This window comes from Rhinolophus ferrumequinum, chromosome 12 (genome assembly GCF_004115265.2).
Source record: "Rhinolophus ferrumequinum isolate MPI-CBG mRhiFer1 chromosome 12, mRhiFer1_v1.p, whole genome shotgun sequence".
NCBI classification, from domain to species: Eukaryota; Metazoa; Chordata; class Mammalia; order Chiroptera; family Rhinolophidae; genus Rhinolophus; species Rhinolophus ferrumequinum.
This window is the reverse complement of record NC_046295.1, coordinates 12,306,819-12,320,303: the sequence shown is the minus strand read 5'-3', so window position 1 is coordinate 12,320,303 and position 13,485 is coordinate 12,306,819. Positions and strand designations below refer to the sequence as shown.

The window sequence follows — 13,485 nt, the reverse complement described above, 5'->3', positions numbered from 1 at the left end:
GGAAGTGTTAGGTCATCTATGCAGGACTTGCAAAAGAAACTCTCAAACTAGTTTTGTGAGCCAACTTCCTTTGTAGTTTAAGTGGTCAAAAAAGTAGAAGACAAAACATTTTGAGTTGCTGGTGTGTTATAAATCCCATCACCATCTCCTCACTTCAAACCTTGAAGAAGCGTTAGGGAAATCACTTTAAAATATTGAAATGTTTACACTGATGGTTAGGAGATAGAATAGCTAATGTCCAATATGCATTTTAGAACATGCCGTTCTAAAACCATTGTTGAAGGGTATGTTTCAGAGAAATAATAAAGCATAGTTTTGTGTTATTCAATATTTTTAAGCCATTCATAAATTGAAATAAAAGTGAAAGGCTATGGCTCCAAATTGGCAGAGGAAAGGGAAGTGCTGGCTGCACTTTCCCTGAGAGAGGCAAGATTGTGTAAATGTTTCCGGAAGAACAAGGTGGATGACTCAGAAGAAAGAGCTTGCTTTAGAGACATTTCAAATCCTGTCCAAGAAGAATGCATAGCGGGATGGAGTAATCCTAATAGATGAGATAGATTTCCAGATTTCCAGGAACTAGGGGAGAAATATTATGCATCTAGGCACAAGAAAATGCATTTCCTCTGTCATAAAAAATGTCACCAAATCATCCCATTACGCACCTCTGAGACACCCACATATCTTTTTCGTCTCAATAGGCTAGCTTATGTTGTGGTAACAAACAATCCCTTGATTTTTAATAGCTTAAAAGCACATGATTAATTTCTTGCTTCATGTAACACGGTTGTTGTAGGTCAGTAGCAGACAGAGGTTGGCTCTTCTCATTGACGTTTCAAGGATTCAAGGATGAACAACCACCATCTCTAAAGTAGTCGACTGCAGTGGGATAAGGGGGAAAAAAAGATGTCCGGATACTGTCAACCAGTTCAGCCTATCAGGGATATGTGTCACCTCCACTCACACTTTTAGTCAATACTGGTCATTTGGTCTCACCCAACCCCAGAGAGCCAGAAAGTTCAATCCGATCCTGTGCTCAGGATTCACAGACATTTGTGCTGAGTAACATTCCTGTATACCACACCATTCTAAGGTAGAACAGAGTCCACCAAGTCCAGAGGAAGCTTAGCCAAGGTTACGTTCAGGTCAATCACATCAGACCTCACCTGTACGTCTACTTTCCTGATTTTCAACCCTGGAGGAGCCAGAGGCAGCCTACTTAAACAGGACAAAAAGCAGGATGGTAATTTGGGGAAACAGAGGAGAGCTTGGCCAATTCCCTTTTCCCCCATGACACGTGGCTAGTATATAGCTGGCCAGAACTGAAGTAGGGGAAGTGTTATCACTAAATGAATTATTAAATAGATGTGGTATAATAAAAATGAGACCACTCACGTGATTAGAAGTGATCACAGAGTATTTTATTTGCTACTAGAAAGTAAATAAGATATGAGGTCTAGCTGAGATTTTATTCATGAGCGAGGAAAGGATTAGTCCCATTGAGCAGGTTTGAATGGAGAGCAGTAAAGGCAAAAGAGATAAATAATTGTTTGCTTTAATAAGAAATGCACATATGAAAAAAAAAAGTTTGTGCTAGCTGACTGCAGTTTCAGTGAGTGGTAACGTAAGAAAGTAAGTGAAAATTAAAAAATAAAAAAAAGAATGAAAGAAAACTTCAACTTGAATCCAAATAAAAACAAAACTACGAAAATACCTTTAGAAAATCAGAGGAAAATATCACATACAACCAAGAGAATCTCAGAAGCATTAAGATAAAAAGCTATTACACAAATGTGAAAAAAGTTTAAAAATCAGGCTCAACTACCCTGGAGTTTTTCCCAGAGACATGAAACCAAATTAAAGATAAAAATGCTGTGAGAATCTAACTTAAGTCAAAAACACCTAGGAAAATGCTCCATCACAGCAAAATGAATGGCAGAAAATCTGATTAGACTCTGCAACATTGGCCAAATAGGAATGCTGGACAGAGACGAAAAACATAATTTATTTCCAACAAACTAGATTTAGGAATAGAGCGATAACCCCTTATACCATCAGAACACATTAATCGTGGATCTCCCAGAAGCAAACTGCCATTAAATCAGTAACTATTTGCTCCTTGAATGTCTCTCCGTCAGTGATCTAGAAAGTATCAAAAAGAAAACAGGAGAAAATAGGATACGAGTATTTGAAGGGGTCAAATATTAAAAACAACTGAAAGTGAAATACTGACTTTTTAGGCAAATTGGTTATAATTTGAAGAGATGGTAAAAATCTGGGCTTATTCAGAGCCAAAGCAGTTGCTCAGCAATCTTCAAACCAAGTGTAAAGGACATGATTGGTTTTGTTTTTGCTTTTCTGTACAACCCCCCACACCCATTTTGTTAACAAAACTGATACACATTATTGTATTTGAGATTATTTTATCAGTGGCTTGTAAATATATATTTAAGACAAAGACGACTTCATTTGTACAGGTACTGAGTATTCGAGTTTATTTTCACCCAATACTTATTCTATTTTCATAAACTCCATGTAAGGTGTGCAGGACAGAAAAGTGTTATTACACCTATTTTATGTTAAAAGACTAAAACTTCATGAGATTAAGGTATTGCCCAAGGACCAATAATTAGCAATCAATGGAAGAATCAGGATTTGAAACCAAACTTTTCAGCTTTTAATCGTTGTACACCATCTTCTTTACCAACTGGACATTATATTAACAATGGTTTTGGATATAATTTTAAATTAAGTGTTCTAAAAAATCACACTACATTTCAGAAAATATTTAAGAAGAACTGACTATATTCTAGAGTATTAAAAAAAAAAACAGTGACAAGTAAGATATAATTTTAACTCTCAAAGACCACAAGGTTTGGAAAGATACACAGGACAGTGAACAAAAGTAGTAATGTATTTTTTAAAATAAATATAACAACAGAAGCTTCTAAGATTAGGGACATTGTACTTTGTCCATGGCTTCTGGAATGGTTTATTGAGAATACGATACTAGGCAGGTTTTTAAAGAATGAATAGGAGTTTGCCCAAATAATCTGGAAAATACTATTTCCGTTGGAAGGATTTCAATGTCCAAAAGGAGATATATATATATACGTATATATATATACATATGTATATATACATATACATACGTATATATATATACGTATATATATATAATGGAATGGTGTTACCAATAAGTACTAGATTATTTTACTTTTAAATATTATTTCCAACATCTCAAAACTTAGTATGAATTATGAATGAAATGCATCACACTTTATTCTTTCACTTGGTATCTCTACATTCTTTCTCCCACAAGGAGAGCTACATGGAAAGATGATTAACCCTCCCTTCCCCCCAGACACAAAATGCAAATAACTTCTCCATGGTTTTCTACTATTACTAGTGACAAAACATCTAATTGTCATCCATATTCTAAAGCTGTAATTTTAAATCATTAATTTCTACTGAATTAAACTGCACACTCTCCCTTAAACTTTGATCACTGAACCTTCTTTTCTGAGCCTGATAGTAACAATTTTAGCTTTATTCCCAAAATCCATAGTAGTTGCACCTATAAATTGATAAACAGGAGCAGAAGCTCCAGATCCAATAGGACAGTCATCCAATCCACCTCTTCTCAACAGTCCCCCAGACCTAAGTACCTTGCTACGCTATAGAAGCACCTACAAAGAACATGCAGAATTTATTTCATCTCATATTTCACATTAATTTCATCAATATATTTTATACCTATTTTCAAGTGTAATGAATGACAAAACACTTCATTTTTACCGGTACTTATAGTTTCTCTGCCAAAGATATACTACATTTTTATTGAAAGTTTAGGTAGTTACCTGTGGGATTCTTGAATATAGAACCACCATAAATGCTTTCTTCCTAATTTTAGCATCTACAAAAATAATATCACTAACACATGAATATGTTATAGCATGCTCTCTAGAATTCTTTGTATCAAAAAGTTCTTTAGGAAAGAAAGGGCAATGGAGTGCCATCAACACAATTTAGTTAGGTAGAATGAGTTTTTATGTAAAACAATGAAAACTATGAATTAAGTTATGCACAGAGACACAGAAATCTGCTACAGGCGGCAATGCTTCAGGATGTGTGAAACAACCACTTGAAGGGGATCTGTTGGAAGGCATGGATCCAGGAAATGGGTAAATGGACTTGACAGCTACGGGTATACATGGAAAAGACCCCAGGCAGGAGTGCCTGTGATGCACACAGCTGCTAGTACTATCTGATCCACGCAAGCTGGCTATTTGGTACTGCTTCTCCAACTTTGACACAAACATAAGCTCTGTTATTAGCCTCTACCAGGAATCCAATCGCATCAATATTACTAAGACTTGTGTGGTTTTGCTAAAGATTTTGAGATCACAGAAAGCAGCGACATTGCACAAAATACAATACTGTACTTGAAAAATTCCCATTTGCCATCTCTCCTCTCAAGGTGACTCTGGTCTCTGGTCACTTAATCCTCCTGCCTCTAACCCACACGGTACTCAGTCTTAGTCTTCTCTCATTTCTTGTGCAATGTAGCTTCCTACTTTGTCAAAGTTTTGGGTGAAAGGGAGCCCCAGGAAGCTCTTTCACATTGTAAATTATGCATTTCTGTAACAGGGAATGATTTTATGGTGTGATTGTTTTTAGAAGAAAAGAGCTTCAATTAGATTAAATAAATGAACAAAGATATGCCTCAAGCAACTGTAAATATCTAGCATTTAGGATGATGCATGTGTTCATAGTAGGTACTCAACAAATGCCAGTGGTAATATGGCGATTATTCCAAGTGAGAATAGTGTTAACAACACAAGGAAATTAGTGTTATAGGGAATTATAGCACGTATTCCTAAGAAAATAGATAGATTAGTTACTGGACACAAAGGGAAATATAGTGAAATAGGAAAGAATGATTTGGATTTCTCTATTATAAAAAGACTTTGCTGATTGCTCACTAGCTACCACACTCCTCTTACAGAAATCTTCCTGTCTCTCCCCCAACCCTTCTGGGTTAATCCAAGACATTCTACTTAGTTTCTTACATGCATATAACACAAATTCTCATTATATATTAAGTTCTTTTCAGTTGCTCATAAGATTTTCCCACATTAGCCTGTTAAGTCTCTCAACGGCAAGATTATATATCTGCCCCCTTCCCACAGACTATATATTACCCAGGGCTTACCCCAGTGTTTGAAACTAGGAGATATAAAATAAATAACTCTTGAATGAATCAATCCATCTACCATAGACTAAGCGTTGTTCTACAACCACGTTTTTCTCCTTAACAATATATCTTAGAGATCTCACCACAATGGTATTTAAAGAACTGTAACATTCCATTTGCCTTCTTACTAAACAAGCAACATAAAAATCATTGTCTGAGTATTCTGAAGTGTATTTAACTATATTCCCATGGGATGTTTGGATTTTTAAAACTTCTTCAATAAGTATGTGCTTAAACAGTTTTGCTTCCTCTTTTACAACCTGTCTGCCTTTAGGAGTTTTCTTCTTGCCTTACCCCATTGGCTAGAATTTTCCATTATAATGTTGAGTAGAAGTGATGAGAGCAGACATTCCTGCCTTGCTCCAGAAATTAGAGGAAAAGCATTTGTTCTTTCACCACTAAGTATCATATCAGCCATAGGCTTATTGCAGATATTCTATATCAAGTTGAAGTTCACTTATTCTCCTAGAATATACACTAAGAGTTTTTATCAAGAGGAGTAAGTGCTGGATTTTCTCAAATACTTTCTGTGACATCTATTGAGATGATCACATAGTTTTACCCTGTTACTCTGTTAATATGGTCAATTATGTTGATCGATTTTTTAATGTTAAACCAACACTGCATTTTCGGAATGAACCCAACTTGGTCATGATGTATTATCTTTTTATGTACTGTTGATTTATATTTGCTAAAGTTTTGTGAAGAATGTTTATGTTTATGTTCATAAAGATATTGAGCTGTAGTTTTCTATTTTTTTTATTATTTTTTAGTTTTCTATTTTTACAATGACTTTTTTTGATGTTGGTATCTGGGTAATGTTGCTCTTATAGGATAAGTTGGGAAGTGTTCCTTCTTCTACAACTTCCTGGAAAAGATTGAATAGAATTGGTGTTACCCCTCCTGAAATGTTCAGAAGATTTTATTTACAGTGAGGTCATCTGTGCCTGGGGCTTACTTCGTTTGAAGACTTTATGGTATTGTTTTCTTATGAATTTGGGGTATATTTTAACAGTTGTATTGTGACATAATTTATATACCATTAAATGTACTCAATTTATGTGAACAACACAAGGATTTTTAGTAAATTTACATATTTCTGCAGCCATCACCACAATCTGATTACAGAACAGTTGCATCATCCCAAAAGATCCCTTGTGCCCACTTGCAGTCACTCACCATCTCACTCCCAATGCCAGGCAAACCCAATCTAATTCTGTAGACTTTCTTTCCTGGACATTTTATATAAATGGAAGCATACAACACGTGGTCTTTTGCGTCTAGCTTCTTTCATTCGGCATCATGTTTTTGAGGCTTTATTCATGTTGTAGCATGTGTTAGTACTTCATTATTTTTTTTCATTGCTGAGTATTATTCCATAGTGTGGATATAGCTCATTTTGTTTATCTATGCACCAGTTGATCTGGCATAGAAAGGTTTTAAATACAAATACACTTCCTTTAAAATATATGAAACCATCCAGGTTATATATTTCTTTTTGAGTGCACATAATATATCTTTGCAGATTCAGGAGAGCATTTCTGAGGATAAATTCCTAGAACAGGAACTATGAAGCCAATTATTATGAACATGTAAAATATAATAGATATTTAAAAATTAATTATTTAAATTTCACTCCAGAAGGGTTGTACCAGTTCACAAGGTTTCCAAATATATATAATTTCCCTACTCCATTACCTACACATAGAATCTATCAGTGATTTTATCTTTGTCCCAACTTATCAGCAAGACTATTTCACTATTGTGTTAATTTGCATTGCTTCAATTATTAATACGGTTATATATTCATTGTTTACATTCCACTCACCTCAGACCAATTTCTTCCCCCTTTATGAATTCCCACGCTAGTCTCACTTCACCCTATTCTGAACTGTCTGGTGACACAGCTCTTGTATTATTATATTGTATAGTCTTGTGGACAATAGATACATACTCGTAACAAGAATTTTCTGAATGAGTTGGTAGACTATTCCATCTCTTCTTAGCTTACCACCACTTTTGCCTTATCTCCATAACAAGATCACAAGGTTCTTAAGAACAAGGACCAATTCACACACATCATTATATCTTGACCATCACACAGAAAAATCACTTTAACATCAGTAAATATTTATGTATTAATTCATGTGAATTTGACTGAGACCAAAGCTAGGGTTTTAACATTTACCTGCAAATGCAATTGAAGGTAAATCATAAAGAGAAGCAATTTGCAATTGATAATTACATGCTTAAGCAGTGAGTGGCAGTCAAGGATATATCTTTGCAAGAACCAAAGACTGCTTTTAGAAGTATGTGTATATATATATATATATATATATATGGATATATGTTTGAATATACATAAAGTATAGTATACATAAAGATACCTGTAGTATATGTCTATACATATATATATATAAAAATATACATATATAAAAGTATTTATGTGTATACATATACATATATACATATATAAAAAATACAATACAAATAATATATGTAACATATATTAAATATATAATATATAATACAATATAAATTATATTTATATAATATGTAATGATGATATCTAATATATTTACTATATATCAACATACATTATTATAGCAAAGTAAAGTAAAAATAGTTGGGAGGATATAGGTTCTTTCCTTTTGACAAATGAAGCCCACCATTTCAAAATCAACATTTATCACAAGGCACTGTGCTGGCTCCCCTGGTACACCAGGAGCAATACAGTTTTTATGCTAATTATTTCCCTTCACGCTGGCTACTAGATAGGTCTCTTGCAGCTAACCACAGTTACATTATAATAGAATGAGACTGTATGAAGACACAAAATCCTCTTATGCAGTTCAATTTAGAATCCATTTCAAACACTCTCTAGTGCTACACCTAGAAACTGAAATGTGCTGGGAATCTTAGATTTTTTGCATATGTATTTCTGTTACACTGAAATTTGGTAATTATTTTCCTAAAGTCAAAAATTATCTCTTTATAGACAATTTCATATTATGTTTTATTATATCTGCAAATTTATACATATATATATATATATTTGTTGTTGTTGTTGTTGTTGTTGTTGTTTTCTAGGCTAGGTTACTAGGTTTGCATTTAGTCTTACTATTATTACTAGAGAAAATATATTCATAATTTATATTGACAATGACACTAAAATTCTAGGGAAGGAAATGGTATTTGACTTATTCTTACAACCAGTAAAGAGAGGCTGTATAGGCTGTTCTTTATATTAACTAGTGAATACTTCTTTAAAAGCAACAAAGTTTATTCTAGTTTCAAATCCTAGCAGGCCTCATATTTTATCAAAAGAGCACATAATTATTTCAATGGAGCTTTTAAAATTTTATTCAAATCACTGAGTCATTTAATACCTACCATTTAGTTTCTGACTAAGTCACCTGATGAAAACAACATCAGTAATATAATTAGCATGTAAGTCACTAAAATAAAATAGGACCAATAGACTATTAGCTTTCCTGGGCAAATTCCATTGTAAAAACTAAGATATTACATTAATTTTGTTTCCAAGTTCACAAATTAAACCATTGAATCAACGTTTCACAAGCTAAATATTTTTAAAGTGTTCATGGAAATTGGGTAATAGACTTAATGAAATCAACAGTGATTGCTATTTGTTTCATATTAACTATACAGAAGAAGAAAAATGTAGAATGCTACAAAAAAAGGAAGAAGGGCACTCCATTGAAACTTCATTTTTCAAAAAATTTACTCTTCTTTCCTTTTTCCTCTTCTTTATCATCACAAGTCTAAACACAGCTCAAATGCCAGAACAGATTTTATGTCTCACAATTTTTACCATATTAGTAACTTTGAGAAAATCATCATATATAGGTATATATTAATTTAAAGCTTACTTTCATGATACTTGTTAATCCTCCAGGAAAAAAAAATACAAAACATCCTCTCATCAATTGCATATCGAACTCCATCTTCCATTACGGAAGTTTTACAGTATTCTTTAAATATATTTCATTTACTTCTCTATCAAGGATTATAACGCCTGGCATGTACTTGGCACCTGAAAGGTATTTTTTTTTTCTTTTTCCAAAGCTTAAATCTAGGTGTGGTGAAAATTTTAAACATAAGAAGAGAGTAGGTAGATATTACATTTCCCCATTTTACAGAATTCAACACTGAGCCTTAGGAAAATACAAGAGCTTTTCAAAAGTGACACCAGTAGTCATAAGAGATAGAAGTAGAATTCAAGTCTTCTTTGCCAAAGTAAGAGTTTTTCCTACTTATTCATGCTGCCTCCTGGTGGTACTGAATTAGTTTCTCTTGGGAGGCTTCTGGACACTAGTATGGCTCAACTATTTGCTTCATCTGAACATTTCAGATTTGATTATGTTGACCATTATGCACATGAAGAGTGTATTCACTACAGGGAACTAAGTCACTGAAAGACAAATGCACCATGTTTCATGGCAGTCCATTTCTCTCCAGTAACTACTATCCATGCTTGTATGCTTCTCCAAAAGCAGACGCCAGTGGAGTTGCAACAATACACAGCAGTCATCCACATAAGAGGTAATAATCAACTGATGACTTGTACTCCCTAAAGAATCAACCCCACATTATAAATTTTTTTCTGTACAAAATTTTAAAATAAATGGAATAATCAATATTTTAAGACTACCTACCATTTAAAAATGAATTATGGACTGATAATTGTAAAATAACCATAATTTGTCATAGATTTCTTTCTGAAGGAAATATTTAAATAGAGAGAGAAAGAGAGAGAGAGAGAGAGAGAGAGAGAGAGAGAGAGAGAGAGAGAGAATGATGAAAGAAAGGAGGGAGGGGATGGGGAAGAAGGAAGTAAGAAAAGAAGGAAGAAAAAAGGAAAGATGGAAATAAATAATAGAAATAGATTTTTAAACAAAAAAAAATGATTACTAAAGGAAGAAATCATAGAGATACATGCAGTTAGATGGGTAAACCTTTTGCCTAGTATTTAACCTGTCTCCTATTCTCCTTTCATTTCCTTGTCAAACATCTTTTTTAAGCTCAATTGATTTTCTTTCAGGAAATATGATCTTGTATGACTCAATAGTTCTTAAAGTTCTCAACACCAAAGTAGCCCCTAAACCATAAATGGAAGGGGCTTGGGGACATAGTTCCTCATCAAAATTATAAATGGAGTACCCAGAGGTTGAGGGCTACGACAAAGAGGGAAAAACTCATGTAAATTCAGAAAACTGATTCTTTTTTCAATTTTCCATTTTGCATATGAATAAAATGCAACCAAATTGGAGAATCAGAATCGATAACTGACAAGCCATTTTGCATGTAGTGACCTCCTCTCCTTGTACTACAGGAAAACATTTCCACCTAGAGTCCTTTCACAGAATATCTAGGGACCAAATGAAATCAACCATAATGACTACCAAAGCCAGATAAGAATCATTTGTTAATTGAAGTATCAAGCCAATTAATTTGTGACAACATCCTATCACTTCTTATTCTTGACATGAAGTTTCAGAGGAATCAAACGGTTTTCAGGTCCACGGCACTTCAGTGTTTGGCCTCTTTTAAAATCACACTTATTAGAGGGAAAAGAAAAAAGAAAAAAAATAATCTTTAGAGATTGAGTCCTAAACTGAATTTGAGGTTACAAACCAGCCTCACTAGTTTGATTCAATCAAATGCCAGGAAACACAATATCTCTTACGCATCATATATACAGATTCTTAATACTAGCAGATCTTCCTCTGGTTTCAGAGGTGTCTTTCAGGAAAAAAAAAAATGAGCCTTTAATATGTATTTGTCTTGGTTAATTCATTTCAACAAATAAATAATTTGTGCTTACACATGCAGATAACTATATTTAGATGAGTAGCATTTTGTCACATAATAACATTTCTAAAACAGTATATGTTAAGAACATAAGCCATCCTTTTTGAGATTTCAGCAGGATATGCATTCTTGCCTTCTCCACAGAGCTCTATCCAATGTAATACTTGAATGACAAACTTTATATAAATCTTCCTGGGAATCATGCTATGTGTCATTCTGGAATGACATACATCAGTAAATCGGCCTGTTTCCAATTCCACTCAGTTACACTTATTATATAACATTAAGTTACATATTTACCTTAATCAAAAATAATAGATGCCCTACATATAAATGATAACCAAAACCACGTCAGTCATCATCAAGAGACAATCCATTCCATTCAAATTCTTAAGGTAAATACCTGCCAGCATCTCAGGGAACATTTTGCTGATTTTCAGCAGGAAGTGCTTCATTTTTTTCTGCCTCACACTCTTACTGTGTTGGAAGTATGCAGGCTACTGGAGGATGAGGATAGTGCACTGAAGAACATCCCCTTCTTTTAAAATGTTAACCACCACTTCTCATGTCTGAAGACTATTTTTCACTCTCAGTATGTGACCCAATAGTTCCCAAAGGCTGCATCTCAGCTTTTATTTAGTATTCCTAGAATATTCAACGCCCCGTCACATTTTCTGTCTGCCTTCATATGATTCGGCAAGAGGTTTAATATCACCAGTCGTGTTTGTTAAGAGCCACCTTTCGAGGACTCTAAAACTGCAATACTGAGTGTAAAATGACCATATATGGCACAAACACAACACAGCACACTAAAAAAAAAAATACATATATTGCCAGCTTCCTGATAGACATGGTGTAATCGTGCCAAGCACATGCAATACTCACTTTTTATTTATTTATTTATTTAATTTTTGGCTTAGACACAATCATCAAACATATTCAGAGCCCACCATGCCCAAAGCAAAACCTAGCAGAAATGATTTTTGTGACTGGCTGGAGCAAGGATGATGATAAAGACGGTGTGAAATGTGGAATGAATCAGACTTCATCAAATCAGAGGAACTCCGAGGCTACTCCCCAGCACTCCCCCCGCCCCCCTAAACGAAAGCTTAACTTCACCCTCCTTCCTCCCCTGATGTTCTGGCAATGACTTCCCTTCTCATCTTTCTCTCTCTCTCCAAGTCTTTCAGCAGCTTTGCTCTGTTCTCAGAGACAATCCCTTGGGAAAGGAAATCAGTAAAATGCTAGATGGTGAGACTTCACCACCAGGTGAAAAGGAAAGGGGAGGCAGAGAAGAGGGTGTGGTAATCTCTTCTCCACCACACCCCACCCCTGGAGTCGCGCACTCCAGTCCACTGCGGCTCGGGGGCAGCACAGCAGGTCCCCTCGCTCGCCTCGGGGCAGCCTAGCCCAAAGAGCAGGCATCAGGCACACTCGGCAGAAAACTTCCCCTAAAGCAGGCGGATATTCAGGGGAGGCGGGGGAAATAAAGGATTAGTTCGAATACGTATTCCACGAAGCTCCACGGAGCAAGACTGAAAGGCACCTTTAGATAAAGACCCCACAGACCCGCACCCTCCACGCCTTCCCACCTGGGCTATTTCTCAGAGAATTTATCAAGAACCGGCGGGAGGGGGGGAAGAGAGTGGAGAAAGAGCACATTACCTCCCGGGACTGCCCTCAGGGCGCGAGCCAGGATCGTGTCCCCGAAGTGGCTCCGGCTCAGGGCACAGCTTTCCCAAGCTCAGCCCGAATTCGGACCCGCGTCCCCGCAGCTCTGGTCACAGCCAGCCGGCGCGCCGGGACTCTGGATCAGGTCCCCCGCCCCAGACGGGCTCGCCTCCCTCTGCCGCGCCCGCTCCGCCACCCCGCGGGCACGCCGGCTCCCGGCGCTCGCCCTCCGCCTCCCGGCGCCCCCACACCCACCGGCTCCGCGGCGCCCGCTGGGAGCCTCTAGCGGAGGCGAAGGGAACCGCAGCAGACCTGCGGCGCCGGGGCTCGGACGCCGGCTTCAGGAAGCCAGGCGGGCGGTGGCGTGGGCTTCGCGCGCCCCTCAATCCGCGGACCGGATGCAGCCGCCACCTCCACCTGCCCACCTGCCCACCTGCGCTAGGCTCACCTGCCACCGCGTCCTAGCGGCGCTGACCGGTGCCCATGGAGCTCTATGGCAACGAGGGGGTGGGTCTGCGGTGCTAATAAAAAAAAAAAAATCTGGCCGGAAACACACACACACACACACACACACACACACACACACAAATGCACGCTGTAAATCAGCCTGGACAGACCGCTCAGCTCGATATCTATTTCCAATAGGTTCCAAAAAGTATAAGGTCAGGACACATCCTCCGGCTTGCTGCCTCCCGTGGGGGCACCGGCGGCACCCGCTGCTACCG

The 13,485-nt window shown here is 36.7% G+C and overlaps 1 protein-coding gene across 1 annotated transcript in view; it reads right to left on the bottom strand.

Annotated features, from left to right (window-relative positions):
- The window catches only part of LINGO2 (leucine rich repeat and Ig domain containing 2), a 1,121,241-nt gene extending 1,108,319 nt beyond the window's left edge, over positions 1 to 12,922 (bottom strand). Inside the window, exon 1 of the mRNA XM_033122203.1 lies at positions 12,755 to 12,922. The gene's annotated coding sequence lies outside the window, so the exon portion shown is untranslated. The remainder of the gene's footprint in view (positions 1 to 12,754) is intronic.
- Between the last annotated feature and the right edge of the window lie 563 nt (positions 12,923 to 13,485).